This window comes from Meleagris gallopavo, chromosome 2 (assembly GCF_000146605.3).
Source record: "Meleagris gallopavo isolate NT-WF06-2002-E0010 breed Aviagen turkey brand Nicholas breeding stock chromosome 2, Turkey_5.1, whole genome shotgun sequence".
In the NCBI taxonomy this organism is placed as follows: domain Eukaryota; kingdom Metazoa; phylum Chordata; class Aves; order Galliformes; family Phasianidae; genus Meleagris; species Meleagris gallopavo.
The window spans coordinates 6,329,027-6,354,522 of NC_015012.2; the positions used below are offsets into that span (position 1 = coordinate 6,329,027).

General features: G+C 40.7%; 1 long non-coding RNA gene across 7 annotated transcripts in view; it reads left to right on the plus strand.

The window, feature by feature from the left end:
- LOC104909502 overlaps window positions 1-25,496 on the plus strand; it is a 157,067-nt gene that overhangs the window by 78,388 nt on the left and 53,183 nt on the right. For 5 of the 7 annotated variants that reach the window (XR_002111551.1, XR_002111543.2, XR_002111547.2 and 2 more), the window contains 6 exons: window positions 819-1,036; window positions 5,828-11,408; window positions 11,572-11,914; window positions 12,460-12,539; window positions 15,811-15,989; window positions 17,743-17,899. This is a non-coding gene — a long non-coding RNA (uncharacterized LOC104909502). Of the gene's footprint in view, window positions 1-818; window positions 1,037-5,827; window positions 11,409-11,571; window positions 11,915-12,459; window positions 12,540-15,810; window positions 15,990-17,742; window positions 17,900-19,982; window positions 21,935-25,496 lie in introns of those variants that run through there. The other 2 variants (XR_002111545.2, XR_002111552.2) reach the window with 2 other exon arrangements.

Consider the following 25,496-nt stretch of genomic DNA (forward strand, 5'->3'; position numbering starts at 1 on the left):
TTTTTTTCCCCTTTTTCTTTTTTCCTGTAAGAAGGCACTTGGCATGTCCAAAAAATTTAGTCTTGATGAGACTTGGTAATGCAGTTTGCTTGGCTCAGAGCAGTAGTATCCAGAAACTGATGGGCGGCTTTTATGCTGCAAAAATAACGTTAAAATAGGCTCTTGAAAGTTGTCATAGAAAACTGTCAATGCATTTGGTAGGGTTGATTATATCAGCTAATTTCCATTAGAACCATTTTGGTTTTGCCTATAATCAACCCTCAGGAGATTGGCAAGCTAGCATGGCACCATGGCTATTTCCTAGCAGCTTCCTATATTCATTATAGTTTAGATCTGTTCTGCAGATTGAAGATTCAGAGGTCAATAAGCACCTTTCAGAAAACTCCATTCACATTCAGAGAATGTGGTTATCATACTCCCTTGCTTTGGGCTTTGTTGCTTGTTTTCATGTTTCTAACAGAGTAACATCAACACTCCTTTCATACTGCATACACTCTTGATGTTTCCATCTTCAGCATTTCTGAGACCTGCCAGTCCCCACCAGGAATTTGGGGCTCTTTCCTCAAGTGCTTCTACCAAAGTCAAAACAGCAATATCCAAGGTCACTCTTTGTGCACAACTTATACTGGGACTGAGATTAGTGCGACAAGTTCAAACCCAATCTGCTTATCAGCAAGGTTGATTCTACACTGAAATTTATGCTCAGATAAATTTATCTTTGATTTTCACTCATATTTTAACACTTTGCAGTGAATCTGCATGACAAAATCTTTTTCTTCCACTAAATCTCTTGTTTTTTTCTTTGTTCATTTTTTAAGCTGATTGTCCAACAAAGGAATTGCCTCAGGCCTCCAAGTTGTTTCTGAAAAGAGGTATTGGATCTGCCTCTTTGGAATGGCATCATTAAGACCAAGCAGAGAGAGAAGATGCTTCCCATCCTTAATACTGTGAAATGCGCAGAGATGCAGATGAATATTTGCCATGCCAGAACATTTATCATCAGATTCCATTTCAACGGCACAGTGTGTACTTGTGGGTAAGTCTGTAAGAAGTGAGGTTACTGAAGACATGTATTCTCAGACAGTTCTGCCAGCTGCACACAGCGTAAGACCTCAAGAAGCTTTATGGCCCAAATGGACGTTGGATACTTGTGGAATGTGGGTAGCCAACAGCAATGTGTTGTTAAAGGAAGTCCACAGTATTTTGCAAAACTCACCAAAACATCAGGTTACTCTCAGAATTCCTAAAAAGTCAGAAGCCTGTTGCTCCACAGTTGGGTTTTTGGTTGTTTTTCTTGGTTGGTTGGTTGGTTTTTTGTTGTTTTTTGTTTGTTTGTTTGTTTGTTTTTGGTTGTTGTTTTTTTTTTTCATTCCTCCTTGTAGTTTCCAAAAATCCAGGAAAGATTTTATAGCTATCAAGATTAATGTGATTAATGAGGGGACTTTTTCTGGTCCAAAATCTAGGACGCAGATCTGAAATACAAATGTCATGGTTCTCTCTCCTAGAGATTTAGCCCCAGAAACCCTCACCTGCCATTTCTAAAAAGAGCATGTCCTGGGAATGTTGTAGATTATTTCTGTTAAAAGACCATTTCCAATATGAAACCTTTTGATGTCTTGAAGGGTTTTTGTAGCTTCTTGTAATGCTAATTGCATATGTGCTGGAGAATAAAACTTATGCCTAGAGAACCTGATAAGAAAGGGCTTAATGAGAAAAAATGCAGGAGATAGAAGTCTGTTGTCTTACTTCAGGGCTCTCCAGGTATCTCAGGGAAATGCTCCCAGCAGAATACTGCGTAGTCAGTATCCTGACAGTAGGTGGAAAGACTGTGTTTCTGAAAAGAGAAGGTTTACAGGTAGGCTCAGGTCAGGCTCTCACTGCCATTGAGCTCTTTATGCCAAGAGCAGGAGCACTGAAGTTGTTGTCAGAGTTACCTGCATGCAAGTCAGGTGCATCATAGTGGTTTGAACCAGTTATTGTCAAAGGTTTCTGTCAAACCTTGTGCTATTCAGCCCATAGCTCATATGTTCAAGATGAGCAGTTGGAGAAAATTATTGCTGCAGTTTTTCCAGGCAACGGTCTCTTAGCCAGTGGCTGATTTTGCATAATAAACCTTGGCAACTGAGTTAAATGGGTTGAGGCTAGGGTTGTCTTTGTGCACAGCCTTGCACAGCAGACACTAACCTATGATCTGGTTATTGTGTGCACTGTGGTGTTGTGGAAGTGCAGATACCCATGTTAGAATTTAACTTCATTTCCCACTGAAAAGCCCTGTCATCGCCTTGTCCAGGCACTGGGAAGATTTTGGTTTGTGTCAGTCATGGGTGGCTCTTTGGAGTGTACACAACTCTTGCCAGATTATTCACTAAAGCTAACAGCTAACTCCCTAGTTACCCTTTTAAATGTTGCACCTCACATCATCACAGCCTTTCAACCCTATTGAAATCTTTGTGATTATTTCCTAAAGTCTATTTATCCTGTATTACCATGGCTGATACAAGCGTATTATGGATTTCCCTTTTTTATTCCAGCCAGAATATCAGTTCTTTAGGAACAAACAGGTAATTGGTTAGATTACTGATATTATTGAATTACTGATAGAAGGTGTTGGTCTGGAGAAGGCAATTTATTTCTTATTCTCTTTGGTATTTTAACAAGGGCAATCAACCCTAATTCCAAATTCTCTTTGTGAGATTTTGCCTTCTGGGTAAGAAACATCCCTTGCCTTCCCCTCCCCCCTTTTCCCAGACAATCTTCTGCTGCGCTAGGAAGATGGAATGTATAGGTAATATCCCTTTTAGAAAATACATCCATAATATATCACATGTATTGTCATTATGATGTATTAATGTAATGCATCATCAGAGAGCTGTCAGAGTGAAGATTTATTACTCTAAAATAAGTTATAGTAAGACACTGGGGAATGAGTTGACAGAATTTTTGTTTATTTTTCTAAATTAAGAACTTTCAGAGTAAGTTTGAAGATCTCTTACCTTCATGAAGTAAGTAGGGGTGGGAGGGTCACAGAAAGGAGGGCTTGAATCAAAAACACCAGATGGACTCTGGAGGCTTCATAAGAATAAGAATTTAATATTTTCTTCCCCCAGATATTTTCCAAAAAGTATAGTGTGCAAAGTTTAAGTGTACAGCTTACATGAGAGCTACATTAGGCAGTCAAATTAATTTTAATCAACCCGAAGTGGACTTTGTCCATTTTCCATTTAAGGAAAACAGAGTCTCAAGAGCATAAACCCTTGGGCTAAAAAAGGCCCGCTGGACTAAAACTGATCCAAAAACACTGCATAAGTCTATGCACTTTGGCCAGGTGTGTCCAGTGGACTTACAAACCTGCTTCAAATCCAGTGAAGTCAGTGAGAGTTTTTCATTAGATTTGCACAGACTTTGGATCAGGCTCCTTTGCTGCATCATGTGGTGAAGCCATGAAACTTGGCACATTTATAGCATTGTAACATAAAGCCATCTGTGTACAAGCACAAACTTTTCCTTATTGCCAGAGTGCTTAATGTAATTACAATCAGGCTTGCTTCTTCTCTGCTCGCTTCATCCATATGCTGAGATGTATGCAAACTTGAACTGGTAAAGAATCCCACAGCATCTGAGTGTGCGTGCTGCTTACAGCAGTATACATTGCTAACCTTGTAAATCTTATGCCCTTCTCCATTTCAAGGAACACACACACAGTTACAGACTGTCTTATGAGGAAGCAGTCTGCCAGCAGAAGTATGCCAAACGGTTCAGACTGGGTTCCTTTCTTGCTAACTAGACGAGACACCTGAATTAAGAGCCCAGTTGCCCTTACTCCTTATGGATAGTTTGAAGTGTCCCAGGGAAGGATGCCCACAAAAGGAATTGCTGTCAGGAAGCATCTTTCACACACTGCTGGCTAGAGAGTGAGCAGAGAGCTGTTGTACCTTCTCCTCCATCTATAGGAGATTACATTAAATCCTCAGGCTGTCCCAGTCCATAAGCAGCTGCAAACTAATTGTTTTATCACACGGTTCACTCTGTGTTGACTTGAAATAATTCTAGTTGCAGTAATATCCCATGGCTTTTACTACATCGCTTGCATTTCGTGTATCATGATATTTACATGCAATTTCTTCAATTCTAAATATAGTCTTGGTCAGTGGAAGTTAAATTCCAAAGTTGCTCACAGGTTAATGAGTGCACTGCGCTTGCTGCTGACTGACCCTACAGCCCTACAGGCAGGTACTTCACATTATCAGTGGGGATGGTGTATTTGAAATGGATGCTAACAATAAAAAGAAACATATGCAATGGATGCATTTGAAGGAGCAGGGAATAAGACTGCAGAAGAAAACTTGCAGAAAGCAAAAGGTTGTCATGCCAAAAAAAGATCTACAATTTTCTCTTACTGAAGAACAGCACTGATAAGCTGTTTAATTTTGGCCAATCTTAGAAGGACACTTCCATTAATTACCTAAAATGCAGGTATGAAATGAGTGCCAAAATTATTCAAATTGCCTCTACCTAAAGTGTGTTGTAAACTGTGCTGCTATCAGTCTAGGAAAAACCTCTCCTCCTCCCGTAAAGTTCAGAACAGTTTAATACTGTATTGTCACACAGGTACATTGGCTCAAGTCATATATTTTTTTTAAGATACAATCTGAAATGGGTATACGAAGTTGTTTATTAAGCACCTGCACTTTGCAGATGACAAATGACACAGAACTTTACTGGTTATCCTGAAGGATAAGTAGATACGTGCTCATGGTTTAAAATGTATTACTGCCTGTGGGCATTATAGAGCCATCTCAAATAGAGCAGAGATTTGCTTTTCTAAACCAGGATGTATGAGGGGCATGATTTTCTTGTTGTTGTTGTTACAAGTAGTCAAAAAGTTCTTAGTATGTATTTGTTGTGATTGACTGACATGTTTAGCAGAAGATGGACCTGGTTTTCTGAAGCATCAGGCAGGTGGGCTTGTAGAATCAGCACGTGAAGCATGGGAGTCTAGGGGAGGTTTGGGTTAGGATCTGTAATCTGATGACAATAGTTTATTTCCCAATAGCATGGTACTAAAAGGAAGGACTTCTGACCCATGCTGCAAGTGCTAACAGGCAAACGAGTCTTGGAGTTGAATGTTTCTGTGGGAGGTTGACACATGTACTACAAATTGGAAGTTTGAATGCTCGAGTTATACAGTTATGAGGGCTTTGACCAAGCTCCTGTCCACTCTCTGTTTCTCAGTAGGGTTTTGCTTAAATTTAGTATCTGTGGTGGTTCAGACAGTCTTAGGTCAGTGAGTCTGAAAGGAGATAAAATGTCTTGGAAAGACCATATGAAATCTATCATGACAAACCACTGATAACTCCACATCTTATTAGCTTCAATTAAGTATTTCCATGGGAAGCCATGGAACTGTTTAAAGTCATGATGACACATACACACACTTTGTTCCATCCAAAGAAATAATCTGTTTTCCAGATTTCCAAATAACCGAGTTATTTTTTTTATTGTTTTTCTTTTTTCTTTCTTTTCCTCCTTTTAAAAGAAATAAATTATAAGAATTTATCTTGGGCTTGCTACAGATTTAAAAGGAGAAAAAAGGTTTCTTCTGTCCGACTTTTAAATTATATGCATGACTGGAGATAAATATGTTTTTATTTATAACTGTGGAGAGGTGCCAAACAAAGCCTTTCATATGACGCACTGCTGCTGCAGCAGAGAAGTACTTAAAACAGTTCCAGTCAAGTTAGGCCCCAAGACTTTTCATGCAACTTCATGCAAAATGGCTAAGAACTTTCATTTATTTTTCTTCCTTTCCTTTTGAACATCTTCAAAGGTTGCAAGTGCAACACGCTTAGGGGATACCAGACTTCTTTCTGCCAAGCTGAGACAGGCTGAAAACCACATTGAAACACGGGAAATTGCAGCTACCACAGATGGCAGATGAGGATTGTTTGCAGGCTCCCCTGGCCCTCCCCTCGAGGTTGGTTACAGTTGGATGAAGGTTATGGACAGGGGCTGGCAAAGCAAAGAGTCACTGTGCTGCTGTGAGACTGGGATGAATGGACCTTGACAATACTGCTGAATAGGAGTGCTTGTGGAGCCGGTACAAACAATCTGTAATTGTCAGAGCTGAAAAGTAAAAACATGATTATAAACTGCACACAGGATCAGCTTATGTCAGCTTTAAATGATTTAAAAGTCTAGTGTCTGGAGCCGCATCTCACTTGCCTGTAAAACTCCTTAAAGAGGACTTACATAACTGTACAAGCATGTCTCTCCCTTCTTGTGTGTATTGTGAAAACTAACCCTTTGTCTAGCACTCAGAAGACAGTTTTTAAGACCGATAAATCAGGAAACAGGGATTTTCTTGATTTAAATGGAAGAGATGCTTGCCTTGTCAGAGCAACACTTTTAGAAAGCCCTGGTTATCCTTGCTCTGTGCGGGAAGGGCTCTCAGTAACCAGGTGTTGATGCAGCCCTGGTTACCTGGCAGCTTTGGAACCTGGATGGATGTGACATGACTTTCTAAAAGCAGCAAACTTCCCTGAGAAGAGGAGCACAAGAAAGCCTCTTCTGTTACCTAGAGCCAACCATCATTACGCCTGACCCTAGCTCATTACCCCTCCATGTCTGCAGCAGATGGTGACCTTAGGTGGCACTGCACAACACTGAGCGAGGAGATGCCTTCCTTGTGATTGTGGTTCCTGAATGCCAAACGCTGCATCTTCTTCCCCACTCTGTGTCCGGTCTTCCTTTATGCCATCACACCCACAGAAATTAAAGTACTACTGTGTACTGGTAAGCAACACTATTACGTAGTGGGCTACATTTCCAATTTTGCCACAACTGCCTCTATTTTCCCATCACCCAGCAGTGTGGAGTAGAATGGAAGCAACTAATTTACCATGTAATAAGATAGGGTCCTGTTGACACAAGTCAAGGGCAAAACTATTAAGTCATTAGGGCTAATGTTGTTACATTCTGATACAAAGGCAGCCCAGGCCTTTCAGATGTACATCTGACCTCTGAGGATTAAGTTTCTTCACAGCTTATTGTTGGTACTGAAAATGTCTTCCCCCCCCCCCCCCTTCTGCTTCAGATACATTGATCTTTGGCCCTGTGCTACGTACAGCTTGCAGATCTGCTTCTGAAGTCCCGATTTGCCCCACTTTCATCAGAAGTAATAATAGCAAAGGCATCACATCCTTAATCAGCAATGCTGGGAATACATCACATTGCTTTTCTTAGCTCTTGGCCCAAGGGGTTGCAGGCAGAAGGGAGAAGATAGAGGTGGCTCTCAGGATTCTTGCACAAAGTAAGAAAAGTGAAGACTGCTCAAATCAATCAGTCTAGACGTCATTTAAAGCTGTGTAATATGAACATATCTTGCTATAGCCCTATGTTATTTTGGTAAAACAACTTTTTCTAATCTAATAGCTCATTAGTCAGTTGACAATTTCAATCATCGTATCCTCCAGCACAGCAGCAAGACTGCACTTGTTCCACTGGCATTGCACAGGCAAGAGAAATGCAGGTGGACTCCAGAACTTGCCTTATTGCCCTGGTTAATATCTCTCAGGATTCATTTTATTAACGTCAACTTTGTAGACTTGTTTAGTTCTGAAAATTTTGGCTTAATGCTTTGCCTTTTATGAGTCACTCTTTGAAATAAAGAGAGATGTTCTCACTTGGAGTACTTGGTTAGATTGTTTCTCTGCTGCTCTGAAAGATAACTGATCTTCAGGTGAAATCGTGGAACAGGTTATACTGATGTCCTTCATGTGTGATGAAACTTCCAAGGTGAATGAAGAAACCCTATCAATGGACATCCCAAGCTGTTGTATAGATAATTTGTCTGAAACTCCTGACCAAAATGTCACGTATTCACATACTGGCATTATTTCACGAGGAAGGCTCATTTTATATGATGTTTTTGTCTGAGACTGTATTGAATTTCATTTGCAAGTTGTTTATTACAAAGTTATAAAGCTATGTGATAGCTTTATGGCTCATTTTAAAGATGTGTAGGTATTTGCTCTGTATTGTAATACCATGAAGGCCAGTTTTCAAAAGTGCTCCAAATGCACTTAAACTTGGAGTTTAAGTCCCTTTCACCTTAAAAATGTGAGTGCAATTAAAACTTGCAGGTCTGGCCTATTAAAAATACGTCATTCAGCCTCTCTGTTGTTCAGAATGGGGAGGGGAGTGTATGGGTATTCTGTAATGCAGCCACTTCTAAAAATATATCTGAACCTATCTAAGCATATCTTGCTTATAAGTGTACCTTGTCCTTTTGAACTACTGGAAGAAGTTCACTCTCTGAAGGAGGAATTGGCTGTTCTAAAAAGGACAGCTGGGAAGCAAGGCATCCAGTGAGCTTGTGGCAAGCTGTGGAATGCTATATTTCATGAATATCTCTTTTAATTTATTTTTTTTTTGTTCCGTGATTTTAAATACAATGGTGATGGGAAAATGCTGCATTTCATGAATTTCTGCTTTATTTTTTTTTGTGTGTTTTTGAGGCTTTAAATACAGTGTTGACTGGGAAAGGGAAGTTGCACTGAGAAAAATTTTGCTCTTCAAACTGTACGTGCCAAGGTAGGTCTCGAACGGATGCTCATGGCTGAATTAATAAACTCTGACTGCAGAGGTTTAGAACAAGAATTCTGACAGACTCTTCACATGACAATACTAGTGGGAGTCACAGTAATATCATCTGCTGCTGAACATTGCGAGCACGTGAGTACTGTTGTGCCAAAGGTTAATATGCCAGTTTTATTTCCTTCTCTCTACAGCTATAATTTAAACGAGTTGCACACATAAGTGATGTTATATGCATAGGGGTTTGCATTAAGTTTGCTATGTCAGATTTGTTTATAAAAATCATATTTTGAAACACTTGCCCAGGGGCTCCGTTCTGGGGAGCTGCAAGCTGATTCCTTTTAAAGAGGCAGCTTTCATTTTCCATGAACTTTCAGTGGAGATTTTGGAGCTCTGAGCAGGGAGCTCTGTTTTAAAATTAGCACTTGCCCAGGTTTACAATTGGGTTTAACTACAAAGCAAGAGAGAGTTTAATCTTGTTTTACATGTGTGCCGTGTGACCCTTCCCATACCTTACAGGTATTGGAAGGGCCCCTTGTCTCTCCTGGGGAAAATTGCTTCCCAACATTTTGGAGGCCGTTTACAATGTTTTTGTTCCTATACTGCAATGTTAACGTTGCCCATAAACCTAATAGTCACACAGTAGTTAATAAGGGGCAGAAAGTTTTATAGTCTTTTCCGCAGTTGTTAAAAGCCTGCTACTGTAATTTGGTCCTGACCATGCAAACCATGCAACAACATTGGTTGTTGTGAAAAATAAGGGGCCCTATTTTGGTGTTTTCTTGGAAACCAGTGGGAAAGAGAACCTCTCCTTAGCATCTAGCTGAATGTAATGAATTTGAGGGTTATTGAAATTGCTTGGTTTGTAATATAAACACTCGAGGGCTTGCCAGCAGTGTACCTTCAGGATGTATGGCTATTCTAGAAAAAGAAAATCATTTTTTATTTCTGTTAAGAACCCATTGTAATTAGTGGCACTATCTGGCAATGGATGCTTTATCAAATTGCCTTTCAGTTACAGGAAATAGGATCCATTAATGATCTTGCAAGCATATTTTTAGTCAGAGTCAGCAAGAATCATTTTCTAGCTGTCTTTCTATGTTATGTAAACTAAGAGCATTTTCAAGGTCTCAGCTGCACTAACCTGTGTGCCATTCAGAACAATTTTTACCTTCTCCAGCTAGAAGCAACCACACTAGTGGAAATAAGGTACTTCTCAATGTAAGATTTCTAGAATCAAACCTGCACTGAAGATGGCTCAAATGTAGTTATGTTTGGACTTTGAGTACCTGTTGGGTCCACACTTATTACAGTTCCTCAACACATCAGCAGGATGTAGGAGAGGTTGGATGTGGGACAAAGTGGTGGCTGAAGGGTTGCCAGACAAGACCCAATTTGAAAAGGAACTGTTCTTTACAAATTTCTCCAAGGGAAGTTTCCACAACTCAGCCTCTGCTAATAGCTAATCAGTTACTAACTAAGGATATTTATCTCCTGTACCTGTTCTAGTCATGTGTGGAAAACTTGGATAGCAATTATTACACAGCAGTGAAGAGTGGTAAGGGAAAGGAATAAGGAAAAGATCATTTGCTTCTAAATCAGAATATTGTGAACATCACGAGCTCTCAAGTGCAGTGATATTGCATGCTATCTGAAAGGGGAGGGTTCTAATTATTTGGCTGGTGTAAGTCTACTTCAGTGCTTAAGATGCTGTGATTTCCTTTGGATGCAATCTTAACACCTGTGTTCCTGGGATTACAGTGATAAGTTTTGAGCCATCTGCAGCATTTCTAAAATGCTTTTTGCCTCTGATTAACAGTGAATACTTTGAGCACATGAATTACAATGCAGTGAGTACATAAACCACTACACTGATCTCCATTGCCCTATCTGAGAAGGGGGCTGTGGGCTGCAGTGAATGAGCTTGGTTGGGTTTTCCACCCTCTGAAAATGGAGTCATTGGCTCAATGCTGAATTTAATGGGAGTTTTGAATGCAGTGAATGGATAATTTAGCAATGACAGAAGTAGAGGGTGTGCTGTTTGTGATGGGTGGGCACTTCAATGAGAAATCTCCATGAACACAGACAAAGCTCCACACTTATGTGCATTGGGACCCAAATTCAACACAATTACATTGCTACCGTGCTATAATAGAAGTCTAAAAAGGAAATGGTATTATTTGCTCAGTAATTTCTGACCCGTTGCATGATTACACTACTGGATTCATTCTGAAACACATATATGGGAGTACACTCATAATTAAACATCTAAAAATACAGCACTGCCATTTCTGGGTTGGTTTCTTAAGAGTGGTTGCATAAAACTCTATCAGGATACTTAATACACTGTACCATGCTCTTTTTGGGCTGAACTGTTACTGGGAAAAATGAATTCAGCGTTGCAATGGTTGCAGTGCCTTCCAGCTTCAGCACACTGAGTTCTCTGAACAGAGTATCAAAAATTCCCATCTCTGGCAGGCTTGATGCTGGCAGGGTGGGAAGTGGAAGCAGCTCAAGCAGCTCCCTGTGACTGACCCTTCCCACAGTGCCTGGCTTCCTTGCATCTCAGGGTTCAGCGCGCCTGTTCTGCTGCCAGATGTTTTCTGCTTTACTAAGTGGGTAAGCTAGAAAATCCTGTGTCATCCTGAACAAGCTATGGGGGGGATGGAGAGGGAGCTCCTTCCACAAAATGCTCTTGGGACTAAGTGCAACCCTCTGGCTTAGGTTTGCCCCCAAGGTACCGTCTGGCTCAGCACACTAGCTCCTGTCAAGAAGTCAAACGTTGCTCTGGAAAACAAACTTGTCTTCATGCGGTAAGTTTGTTCTGCTAAGCCTTGATCCAAAACCCACTGAAATCAACAGTGTTTTGAAGTCAATTTCCAGTGATTTCCATGGTCTGGAGATTAGATTTCACTGCCATTTGGATCTCAAAAGTTCCTGACCGCCTCATTCTGCCTCTTTATTTCTCTACCGCAGGACGAAGATGCTATTTAATGTGATGCTGTTTAGCTAGGCACCGTGCATGGAAACTGAAGCTCTGTTGTTAGCCCCGTTTCACAGACAAGAAACTGTACCTAAATGATACCTCAAAACTGTGGCAAAGCTGAGAATAGAATCCAAGTTTAATTCCATAGATACTCAGCTTTCTGGGCTTTGAAAAGAGATGTCATACTACAAGGAAGTACTTCAGCATCCTTTTTGTTTGAAGATGTTTCCAAACATTTTTCCTTATATTTGCCTCTCAAAAGTGTTGTTTCACATTCATGTTCCTGTTCCATCAAGTTTCTTTCCTTTTCTCAGCTGCAATCATTAACAGCTGGTGAGTAAATTAATTATGGGTAAAAATATAGCTGATTGAGCATTTCTGTTCTTGTGACTGGGGAAAATGCTCCAAGAAAAATGCACTGATATTTTCAAACCACAGTGGTGTTGTGTTTGGGTGCTTTTTTCCTGAATACCAAGCTGGCTGATGAGCCTCAGCACTCTTGATTTAGACCAAGGGTTAGGCTCCTTGAAAGGTAGACTGAGACCCTTCTTAATTTCTCCATTACCGAGGAGGTACCCTTAATTCAGGCAGCAGTCAGGGAAGGCTGTTGGGAGAACTACATTGCAGGTGACACTTTGGAATTGCAGTTCTTAGGCATTTATCAACCTCTGTATTTTCAGCTTGAAGGTACCAATGTTTTTCTGTGGTGTAGTAAATTACTGAATGTTTACATGCAATTAGGTGTGTGCCTATGGAGGAGAAGACACCAGGAAACAGGATTTTCCTGAGGTAGTTGCTAGTTCAGAGGCCCAGTGCCACTGCAGTAGCTGTTGTCAGGAAGGACTGAGTGGCAGTTCTAATTACCAGTGTCTACACAGGTTTCTCATAGGAAGATACAAGCTGTCACGATCCCTTGCCAATCACATGAGAACTGACCTAGGGAGAACATCAACCGAAGGTGAGTGTACGCGTCCAATAAATTCAGTCCCCACTGCATTAGCTTATTTTTAGGATTGTCCTGAAAAGACATTCAGCCTGTATCATAAAACCTTCAACGGAGCAGAAAATATACAGAATGATGATGACTTTAAATTTGGGTTCATGCCCTCTGGGGCATGAATTCATAGTACTTTGAATATGATTTGATAATGTACTGAATGCTGGAGGAATGCAGAATCTCTAGATTAAAGTTCATAAAGACAAAGCGTTTATACAGTGTCAGTGCTCTCCTAATCAAAGAAAGCAAAATAAATTTTATTCTTAAACTTACTGCAAGTACAGTTATTTTTAATTTATAATAAAATCATGGTTTGTCTGTAAGATATTTCTCAGCAATAGAATGCTTAAACTTAGCACATAAATTTATGCGTGCAACTGATATGCTGTTTTCTGATTTTCACCTTCTTCCATTGAATGTATTAGAGACTTGTTCATGAACATAGTTTAGACAATACACGTGTCACAAGCAATGATGAATCAAAGAAAGAAAGCATCCAGAAAGGGAAGCTAACTAGACAGGTAGGCCCTCATCAGCATCACATTCTGTTCCGTAGCTACAATAACAATAATTGAGTCAGACACATGGATTTTAAGTGCCTCTTAAAGAGGAAAGTTAGGGAGAGACACTGTGGAAAGAAAATTATATGCTGAAATGTGGCATCTCAGTTTTGCAGCTGCCAACCTTGTTCTGTCAGTAGCCACAGCTGTTGCCTTTTCTTCTAAACTTAGCAGGGGGTGGGTGAAACTAAAGAGAATCAGGGCAGGCACTGCAGCTGATAAAGAGGTGTGGGGCCAAGTCCCTCTGTGGAACCCAAGGAAACCTTTAATTAGTTCGAGCTCTTGAGAAATAGGTGTTTTGCTTGACTGGGGAGAAGGTTACATTTGGGGAGATGCATGCCTGCCCCATGGATGGATGCATCCTGGGTATGTTCAACAACAGCCTATCTTGCACCAGTTCATTTTTTTTTCTGGTTTTGCTTTTCCCCTTGCGTTTTGTCTATTGCGGGCAGCAAGCTTTCTCAGTGTTAGCTTTCCCAGTGGCTGAAAGAGGACATTTGTCCAGAAGAGCAGGAAATCTAGTCTCTGTTTCTGCTGCTGACTGAATATGGTCTGTGAGCATGTGTTCCTCAACCTCAAAGTCAAAGCTCATGCATTTCACATCTGGAGTGATGCAAAGTACAGCCTTGTTATAGCAGGGCTTGGTATCACTAGTACAGTTCTCAGTAAAAGTATAGCAGTATTCTTACTGCATTTATGTGTGTTTAAGTGTCATTTTTGGGCAACATCAAACTAAGTATGAGTATTAACTTCCATTTTTCTCCCTGTCTTTGGAGTTGCAGAAAAGAAATTTGAAGATGTGACCCAATACTCAGAATTAAATCCAAAGGCAGAAACAAAGCACCCACCATTTCTGATTTTCTTCTTCATTGCTATTTTTTAAATGCAGTTTTATGCTTAGAAGCAAGTTCTCAGCTTTTTGATGTGCTGGCTTGGGATTTGTGAGTGCTTTCTCATTTCTATCTGACAATCACCTGCCAGCTATCCAGATGATGCGGGGAGCTGAATAAAATGCAGGCATTGGTAATGAAAAATGTGTATACCCCCAGAGCTACAAGCTCTATGGCAGTCATGGTGAAGCAACAAAGTGTGCTTAGGGTGCAAGGACTGCTGATGTAGCACTGGAGGACTCCATAAGACCACCAAACCTGGTGCATTTTTGTCCTATTAGAAGTTTTGGGGCAGTGTTTTCTGCTGGATGTCTTTCAGCTTGGTGGCATGTAGCTGGCTCCTTCCAGCAGAGAATGTGGGAGAGATTTAACTTGAGATGTGGATAATCAGAATAAAAATGGAATTATAACATAGCTGAGAGTAGAGCTATAACCTGTACTTACATTATGTGTCAACCTCATCAAGGGATAAAATATTCTCAGCGTCAACCAGAGTAAGGCTCGGTGATGCTGACCTGTTGGGTGAGCCACTGACTGCAGAGAAAAGTACTGAGGAAGGAGAGAGAACGTGGTTGTTTGTGTCATACACAGAAAATTCAGCCTGCGTGCCAGATGATACACTTCCATCTGGTGAAGCTGAAGATGCTGAGAACAGTGATAGGAGGAAGGGGACCATGCCCCAGTTAGGTTTAGGCACAATATGTAGTTGAATGAAATAAAATATTTCTTATGAAATGATTGATGGAGCCTAGAGCTTATAACTTCTGGGGTAATTTTGTCACTTTTATCTTCAGGGCGGAGATCGCTACATGCCAAGCTACATTCCTTCATAGCATCTGAATCATTCTTATTGTCTCCACAAGCTGAAAATGAGAAACAGACTGGCAGGAAAGTTAAAATTTTCAAGGTGGAAAGAGTAGGGAGTAGCATGGTTTTATTTTTATTTTTTCTAAGATTAAAAGTTCCTGCTGCATTTTTGCAGACAGTGATACACTGGGTTTTATGATTCTTCTATTTAAAACAAAAGTAAAGTTTCCTATATTTTGAAGAGAAGTAAGAGCACCTGAAAAGAAAAAGGCTTGCTCCAATGCTGTCTATAGCCATCCAGGCTTTCTGTGAGCTGCATGGGGAAGAAATATTTCCAAGGCACCAGTGATTGCCATATCCTGTATGCAAAAAGATTCCATAAATGTCTGAAAACAGATGGAATGCAACTTTGGAGGAATAAATGGATTTTTAATTTCTGAACATTTTGGATTCCATCTGGTTGAAGTAACTAAGTGACCTAGTAGAATACTTTTACCTTTCCTGTATAATAGATAGAATCGCAGCTTGCGTTGCTATTGACTGACAAATTCTTCCCCAGTAATACATGGGTTTTACTCGCTCTTACCTTTGCTTACTTTTAACTCTTTTAACTACATAATGAGGTGCGTCTCTCTCTACGTGTCAGATCTACATGGTGACCCACCCTCGGTTCACCATTTGACCTTGCTGGTAGCAAGGAGAGCTCTGAAGCACCTGGCTAAGCCCACCTGACAATAGCTGGAGCCTGATGAGATACATATTGTAGACATATGTCCTTTTTTATTTTCCCGCAAGCATTGATGCATGTCAAAAAGAAAAAAAAAATCCTAATTTTCTGTCATGTTTAAAGGCAAAGAATGAGTAGAGGCTTTGCGTGCAGATACAAACAAGGTGTAACATTCCTGTTTACTGGTCTTTTTGTTATGCCATTTAGAATGCTGTTAAACAAATAAGAATAAATGCATGTGTTTTTAGACAGGAAATGAGCATTCCTGCATGAATAGGACGTGCAGGCAACTTGAACTCACAAGAAAGAAGTCATAAAGTGTACTACTCTCTATAAAAAGGGGAAGACTTGTGGAAAAGACACCATTTTTGTGCCTGGCTCAGTGAAAGCTAGAAAGCAAATCTCTTCACACTCCTTGAGAGAGAAGGTGGGTCTTTTGAATCGCTAATATTAAGCCCGTATTTACTAGCTGCACTCTTAATGAAGCTGATTATTTCAGATTGCTTTTCAGAAGGTTATTCTGAGAGTATTTCCATGCTAATAAGTCTATAAGCAATGGTTAGTATGATAGTGGCAATGTGTTTGGAATTATTTTCATGCTTCTTGGCACTTTGGAACATTTCTGAGCATTCTTGCTATGGATGTGGATGAAATTTGGAAAAGAATGGGGAATAACAGCTCTCTTTATTTGTTTTAAGGGACAGTAGCGAGGCTGTTTTCCAATTCTTGCAGCAAGTCTATTTGCCTTCCTGTAGAAACCCTTGCATTTTAAGATCCCAAGTTTCAGCCTAGCCCAAAGTCTGAAATCACTGTAAGATTTCACTTCTGTCTGACACATTAATGCTATGTAAAAAAATGTGTTTGCTCAGTCCTTAATAGGGCAGAATATAGCATTTGCACTGCAAATAACTTTTATGTAAATCTCTGGTCACTGTAACCCCGTAATTCAAATGAAGCTTGTTTCTTCTCCCTCAAATTAGTGATTCTGAACTTCTAACAGTTGGCAGGAACACACACTGATGCTGCCAGGGAAACTCTGGATCCAGTGCAGTCGTGCTTTATGCATCTTTTGCTAGGATCCTGTAATAACCTCGCCTTGTATGGCATCGAGACAATTGAATTCTCTGTTGCTTTATACACTTACATAATTGCATTACATCCTCTGAAGCCTTTTTGCTCCCATAAATGATTAAAACTGTTGTTGCACAAATTTGGACTTGGGAGACGTATTTAAACCTCCGTACTCAGAGCCGGAGTCGCTGAGAGACTGATAGCTGCAAGTGCTGAGGGTTTGTTGTTTTGTGATTTTCTGGCAGTTTAGAGTTTTGTGAAAGAGAAGGCTGTGCCCTACTAATAGTGCTGATCACGTGTTCTCTCACTTGTGTAATTGAGAGAATTAGCAATATAATGAAAACAGCTCCATCTAAATAAGTTCTGTACCCGCAGTTAATAAAAAGTATCTACCCTCAGAGACCTGGGATTCCTCTGCTAACTCTTTTAGTTAAACAAAGCATTTTGTGTACCTGCAGTTAATGTGATATTTATTTTTTCATTATTCATGAAACAATTTTAATGTCGCTGCTGATTTTCCTGGTAGGATGTTCAGCTCCAGCATGCTGGAGCTCATGCTGAGTTGTAGCTGAAGATGTCATTCACAATAAACATGAGCTGCTGTGACAATACGATGGCAGAAGGTGAAGAATCTCTTTTCCTGTGCAAGGACGTGCATGTGTCTCTGTGTGTGAGAGGGAGAGAGAGATTTGATTGTGTTTACAAGATTCATTCGAGGCACAGCAGGCAGTAGTCACATTCTAATATTCACCTTAACAGAGATAATTTGATTTTCAACCTGGTTATCATGCGTTTAGACATAACGATACATGAAAATATATGCTTTAGCAGTGCATTTTAAGCAAGGTTGCACACTTTAAGTCGGAATATATTAGAGGTGAGTGTTGATTTTAACAATTGCAGAAGTCCTGGAAAGCACGGTTTAGCATTCAGCGCAAGTTACAAAAATATCAAAAGGAAACCAAATTCTAATGGGTTTCCACTAGGTAACTGTTTCTGGGCTGGACTCAAAAGGATGGATTTCCCTGAGTTTGAAGTCTCACAAGGTGTATGTCTTTATCCCATTTGAGAGCCTTAGGTACTAATGGAATTTCTTTTTCGAGTCCCAGGTTGTGTCCAGACTTGAAAATTAAGAGTTAGAAAGTCCCTCGGTCTGTCTGAGCTTTACACTGGGAGGAAAATGAGCTGCCGGAGCAGAGGATGAATGTTGTCTTGGGTCGCCATCAAGATCTTGACCTGCCTAACTGATGTGACTCAGGGAAAGAGGTATGTCAATGCTCATCAGGAGCACATCCTCATTTACTGCTTCCTGGAGTAGCGTGAGAGATAAGGGGATTTATCAGCAACTTAATTATAGTTGTAACACACTGTAGTTGTAACATTCTTTATGCAAGACAAAAAGGAGTCTTCTGTTTGCACTGCAGGATTTCAAGCTCAACTGAAATCTAAAGAGTATGGATGAGGTTGGGCATGATGTTGTGAATCACCTAAAGCATGTTTGCAAAAACAAAAGCCGTCATAATTCTCCTGAAGTCAACAAAGGTGAATGTGTTCATACGAATGGGGCATTTGGCCCAAATCCAGCTGAAGCCTTTGCACTATCACACCTCTGAATCTTCTGAGGTTTTCTCAGAGTCATTAATATTGAGGCTGTATGGTACCCAAGGCAATTATCCATTACTTGTTGGTCCTGGCCCAGGAATTGTTCCGCAACATGTTGCCTCATTAGTGTAATATAATGGAAAAACAGAAACAAACTAGAAACTAGGAAAATGAGGGTGGTAAAAGGAAAGAATGTGAAGGATACAAGCTGGGGTGTGTTCCTCTGGTGGTGTGAATTGGTGCAGTGCTATCACTTCCAGTAAGGCTCTGCCAGCTTATGCCTCGCAATGCTCTGGCCCATGATTATTAGAAAAGTATGTTGTTGATATGCTCTATAATGGCTTCCATTACCAGCCCATGCTAAAAGAAGCAGCTGGTGAAGGTTATGTTTATGTTCCACAGATGGATCAGCAATGGCAGAGACATAGCTCCGTGTCTGGTAAACAGGTGTTTGACTTTACATTTCCTAGCTAACTAGAAAAAAGTCAGAACCTTGGTGAGGGGTGTAGACAAAGGAGATCAATTCAGCTGTTGAAAAGTAAGAAACAATTATTTTTGGTTGCACTTTATCTTCTTTTTTAATGATGAGTAGCATCCTGAAGTGATTCCAGACTGTTATCAGTTGAGCCTCTGTGATCTAACTGTTTGGGAGGGAAAATTAGCAGAGGGTCACAAAGTCTTAAACTCCTTCTTGCAAATGGAGCAGTTCAAATGATACTCTTGCACCTCCTTCCTTTCCTGACTGTGTTCGGCAGGAGAGGGAAGTGCTTTGGCTTCAGACAAAGCGAAATGGGCTGATTATGCAGTGAAAACTTCCTGTGCCAGAGGAGCAACTTCACCAGTTGCTGCCGTGCAGAATAAGACTTGTTGAAATTACAGCTGAGTTTAGCTATGCCTTTGCTGGGAGGTGGGAAATATAATCTTTTTCTTCAGAAGAAATGTTTTGCAAACTGTTTCCAACACCTGTAAATTTAATACTTATGGGGGCACAGTCAGTGCAGAAGGAGAACAGTTGCCTTTCAGCTCACTCAAAATTGAGCATTTATTTTGACTGTGTTTATTCATTTCTGATTGCTCAGAAAACTGAAAAATAGCTGGGATTTTTTCTGGCCTCTGGATGATAAATATTTCTAGATGGAAGAGTGACAACATGTAAATTTCTGGGTGAATATCATTGAGCCTAAAATTCCTTAAACTCTGAGGATTTGGGAGCATTTTCACAGATACCCAGCGGTGGACTGAGTACTCATTAATAACTAATATTATGATTCCCTGAATCATAGTGATCCAGATTCAACTCTTCTGGTTGCAAATCAGGTTATTATTTTACACTTTGACCAGCTCTGGGGAAAGCTCCTTAATATGTAATGCAAAGAAGTAGCCTAAGGGAATAGAGCAGCCTGGCAGCGTGTGCCTAAAACTCTCCCACACTGCTATCACATGTTCCTCCCACTGGCAGAAGGCTGAATGCATGCTGCTGTCTCTTTGCAAGCAGTGGCCTAGTGGGCATAAGTGGTTCTCCAAGGCAAGAGCTGACCCAGTGTGCAGAAAGAGCAGCTGGGATAGCCGAGGAGCCCTGGGTAGGTCTGAAGAAAAGTTCAACTCCAGTGTTGTTAACTCATTATCACGCCTGTTTTATTGAAACCAAACCCCTCAAGGAGGCAGCGTTAGAATCAGCGTGTTACATTGGGAAGGTGCCTGTTCAAATGAAGTGTGAGCAGCGTGTGTTTCCATGCTTCTGTTGTAGATGTAATATATGAGGGAATAGCGAGAGCAGCAGGTGTTGTCAGAATTTATGGAGGAGCAGCAAGCACAGGCGGCAGCCCTACAGGAAGAGCAGTGACAGTTACTGCAGTGAATGATCTCGAGAATTACGAAAGCGGGGCAGAGCCCCAGCTACCCTACAGCCTGGCCTTTGGGCAGGAACAAACAAGACATTGACTCTAGGCTTGCATGGCCAACTCAAGCGGTAAGACTAGCAGCGATCAGGGCAACCAGCCACCCAAGACTGTGCTGAACAAGCGTGGCCCGTGCTGTGCATGCTGATCTCTGAGCGATGGTACTGCTGCCGACTAGGAGAGGTACATCTTGAACCAGTTGGGAATCCCAGAATAGAAGTACTGATAAAGGCTCATGGAGGAATTTAACTACCCAGACATCTGTTGATTAACAAATACAGCTGAACATGCATCATCGCAGAGGTTCCTAAATTACAGTGAAGACAACTTTATGATCCAGAAAGTAGAGACTCCTGAGGAGAAGCCATCCTGGATCTACAGGAATATATTAATGAAATTTGCAGATGAAACTTTGCAAGTGCATTAAAAATATAGCAGCTCTGTGAATTCAGCACGGCATTGTATGTATTTAGGGTGGACTATCTTCCACATCCATTTATTAATTTTCACTATTTCATAAGTAGATCAAACCTCAAACACACTTTCTGCTGTCTTTAAAACTGTTTGCATCTTCCATTCTTGCCGGATATTTGATATCTACGGGCTCTTAACTAATATATTCTGCAAACATTTCTGTTGGATGATGTTCAGCTCATGATGGAGACCCAGAGAATCAGAGAAACTGACAGATAATAACACTATGCAGTTCAGTTCAAAAATGCAAAAGCATACCTTTTGCAGAAGAAAAATCGTAAGAAACAAATGTTGTATAATACAAGGTACCTTAAGACACAGAAATATTGAAAAGATAATAATGAACAGCAAATAAGGCATGAGTTTTCAATAAGGCACAATAACAAGGAAAGCCTATAAAGTTTTGGAGTACAAAGAAAGAGATATTACATCACAGGGTAAAGTTCAAATAGGGCTTTTTCCCCTCCTTGTTGGTATCAGGCAATGCAGAATAGGCTAGCATGTTAAAATGAGCAACAAAAGAAGTTGTGCTGATTGTCAAGATGAACTTATAGCAGTAGAATGTGGGAGTTTATGAAAAATCTTCTGGAAGTTTTGTCTTGCAATGATACCACAGAGCAAAAAGAAAAGCAACCCAAAAGCCTGCAGTTTTTGATTTTTATCCTAAAATAAGGGACTACGTGAAGTCCTAGGGGAAAGATTTCTCTTAAAATTTCTCACATAAATCAGCTAGTCTTTGCCATCCTCAAAGAAAAAAACAGCCCTGAATGAATCCTGCTTCATTCCTCAGATTCAATACATGGATAATGCAGGTTTACTCTCTAATGATTCATTTCCTTACAACTGGAGAATGTGTCTTTTGAATTTGAGGAGGGGAAGGTGAATGTATTTTTTTTCCTCTTTTGCCAAGTTTTAATTTGATACATTCATTTCTCCATTACCATTCTGTCCCAGCATTTATTGTCTCAAACACTACAGCAAAATCTTTTTCACATCTCTTCAGGAAGGTAACGTTTCAATTTACATTTGTAACAGCAAGGTACGATCTCAGTGGGATGGTAACCTTTGTAATCTTCCTGCTAATACACTGTTCATTAGCTTTGTGATGAAATATGCCCGTGTTATAAATATTGCCAGAAAAGAATAAAACTTTTCTCTTGTCTGCATTTCTCTGACATCTGCTATAGGGCATACAGAGAAGGAAATCTACCTCCAAAAGTTATTCCCATTCCCATTGTATGAAGACTATTATCAAATAATTCCACTCCACTCGATCAAAGACCTTCTCAGCATCTAATGTTAATAATGTTCATGGTCTTGAGCCTTTGCTTCTTCTAAGATTTTAGAGTCCCCAGAGCATCTCCTAAAAGGTCACTGAGAGGTCTGGGAGTGTTCTGTTCTTTGATCAGAAAGAGGCAAGAGCTCCTTTTAGTCTTAACATTCAATTTCTGTACTCACACACACACACACCAAAAAAAGAATAATTAATCTCAGGAACATGGAATTCAGTCCAACAGAAGCAATAGTGGACTTTTTTTTATCAAAGGTGCAATCTAAGAACTACCTTTGCAAGCAAGGAATTGGAAGGAGATGATAAAATGAATGAGAATCCTTCTCTGGTTAATATTTCTGTCTGAATTATGGTTAGAATTGGAGTCAGACAAAAACAGATTGGACACAAACATGTTATCAACAAGATAGCAGCAGTGATATACAAACCAGCACTAATGAACTGTCTTTACATATCCAGGGAGGCCTTCTAAAGAAAGCCTACCAACACCTGCCTGAAGGCTCTTCTTGCTTCAGGCTGGATGGATTTCCTTGCTGTTCTCAATCAAAGTTAATTTGTAATTTACAAAAACAATCTGCTGTTAAGAGGCAGAAGCAAAACATAAGGGTAAAAAAGCAGCAACAGAATCTCTGTCAACCTGAAGCTTCAGCTTTTCTGTCTGCTGCACCTGAATAGGCAGACTGAGTCGCTCCAGCACTAAAGTGGAAGGATAGGACAGAAAGAAAAGTCACTTGTGGATCGCCTTTCTGTAACAGAAAGTATACAAAGCTCTGCGTTGGCCCTGAGCAAGGTAACTAACTTGGAAAGTACTTAGCTGAAACTCTTTCCTGGAGCATTGACTCATGCCCTCTGCTTCAACAAAGCCAGATTACAACGATTTGCCAGCAATTTTGTGGCTGCAAAATGCAGAAAGGTATTTTGATTACATTTTCCCCTGTGATCAGTTCTGTTGCCATATTCTGTGGTTGAAATCTTATTGGAATGCTTTAAATAGAACAAAGACTGCTTCCGCAATTCTGCCCCATCATCCTTCCTCTCCCTCACCCAAGCTGGTTCAGGTTGTTTGGATGGAAATGCTGCTTTTGTCTAAAAGGCTTTGCCTAGGAAGTGACCGCAGATGAGCAGTGCCAACAGGAACTCTTCACAATCACTGATTGGGCTTTTCTCAGTCAGTGTGCATTTCCCAAAGGAAGTGAACTGAAAAATTTGAATCAAGTTTTGAAGTGAAGCAGTCTAACTGGCCTCAGAGCCATCAATATCTGAGTTACCCCACCTGAGATTTCTGAACTTACATTATTTGTGAATCAGCTGTTTGCTGATCAGAGGAATCCAAATTCTCAAGGTTTTACTTCTGTAAAAGACAGGATGAAGGTTTTTTACATGTTTTGCTTCATGATCAGCTCTGAAGCCATACCAGCAGGTAAAATTTCAACTCAGTCTATGCAAGATGGTTCTTCATCCACATATACTCACCCTGAACGGGGATAATATCTACAACTTACCTCACGGACCTTAATGGCCCATCTGGTGGAGGTGATGGTCCCTGATCAGGTGTCCTCTTCTTTTAAGTCTCCTGAGTTGCTTAGTGCAGTGCTTTACCTCTTTCTGTCAAGTAGCACAAGCCCTTGTGTTACCTTCCGGAGGTTGACGCTGCTCCTGCAAAGTCAGAAAGAAGTATTTAATATCAGATGCTAATTCCCATGAGAAGTTTTGTGGAAGCAGGATGTGGATTTGTTCTGAGGAGAAGGAGTGGGAGAGGAAGGATGGGTTGATTAGGTTCCCTTGGTTAGATTGGATCTAGTTCCTATCTTGTGCTAATCCACCCCAGACTCCTGGCGGAGAGATCCAAAGCAGCGTAAAGCAGATAACAGGAGAAGGCTGAGGGGGCTGGTCAGGGTGTTTGTAAATAAATCTGGAACCTGGGATCTGCAGCCTATTTGGTTATGGTTTTGTGAAAACACAATTACAGCATAAAATGAAAGCAGGCTGTGCAATGAAAACAGGAGGAATGCCATCACCCAGGTTAGCTTGTACTGCAAACCACCCTGGTCAATCATCCGAGATGAATGGAGGTATCCGCTGAATAACCTCACTTTGCAACTTTTATGTGAAGGCTTGATAAATGAAGTCAGGGAGAGGTACAAGAAAGTGATTAAAACCAGCCTGCGCAAAAGGCAATGATAACCTCCCTGAGCTTGGAACTTTTTTTTTCCCCTTCTGCTTGAATTTCTTGAATAATTAACCCTTTCGTCTTACAGTCTCAGTACACAAACATTTGTATATCAGTCTGAAACAGCTGCCTCCTGACAGACAATTTGTCACTAGTAATAAATCAGACTCGTTGGCAAGGCCAGCCACTTCCAACAGGGATGCTTCCATCCAGGTACCACGAGCTGGAGATTCGTAGTGACCTAGATGTGGCAGAAGACCTTTTCCAAAGTTTAGCTCCATTGTTTCTGGTCCCTGGGCTCTCAAAGCTGCCCAGAGGCTCACTTAGGCACCTGCTTTTAGACACCCTCCTGGGAGAACATGCCCTATGTCACGCTGTAGTGATGCCATTCTGTTGTTGTAGTGGGCTTGGATGGGATATTATTGTCACTGAAGCAAAAAAATAAAGGCAGTCCTGGAGTTCTAGTCAGGTGGGGCTCAGAATTTCTCCGTGGGAGCACGAAACCATCATCTGCTATCTTCTGCTGTAAAATTGGTTACTCACTGGTGGGATGACTTGGGCATGCAGAAAAGAATCTTTCCCATGTGCAACATAAGATATCAATAGATTTTCCATTCTTATAGTCCATTGTGCTCCTGGGTGCTTGCAAGGGACCAGCAAAGGAGTGTAACGAGCAAACTCCTGACCACGCATGATCAGAGGCTGCTTGTACTTTGACTGCTTCAGTTTTATCTGCCCAGCTGCATTAGGATACTGAATCAGTCACTTCCAAAAAAAACCAGCTGTCTGAGATGTGGTCTCAGGTGAAGATCTAGAAATGAGCATTAACAAAAAACACACAAAAGCTTTCTTGCATGTCAAGAAAGAAATACGATAATAGGCATTAGGCTTTTCTTTGGGGGAAAAATCCCTAGACTTAACCCAAAGAATGGCACCAGTACCACTGCCTGTATTGAACAAAGCTGTGTAAACCCTCGCCGAGAGGCAAAATCTCAGCTGAGAATTGTCAACAGAGCTTTTACGATAGCCTGAAAATTAATTGTCCTCTCAAATGGCAGTCCTCAATTTAGGCATAATCTCTCCTGCATTACTCAGGTAGCTATTGTGAAGTATCACCCCGCTTGCTGCTCTCGCTGACAGTTTCTATATCCCTTCACCACGCCCACTGGAAGGAAAACAATCACATAAATCCCTCTTTCGGGGCATGCTCAAACTCGTTTCTTATTGTGGGGCAAATTTATGGTCACATTTGCTATGTAATCTTTAAAGGGGACTGGCTGGTGGTTGAAGGTCTAAAATTACAGATGACCTGGGTGTAAGCAAAAGTGGATTTGTTAAAAAAATCTGTGTTTAAGGGAGGAGGGAAGGGGGGTGAGAGAGGAGAGCTTGATGTTCCCTGTGTAGTTTATGACCTTTCCTTAAAAAAAA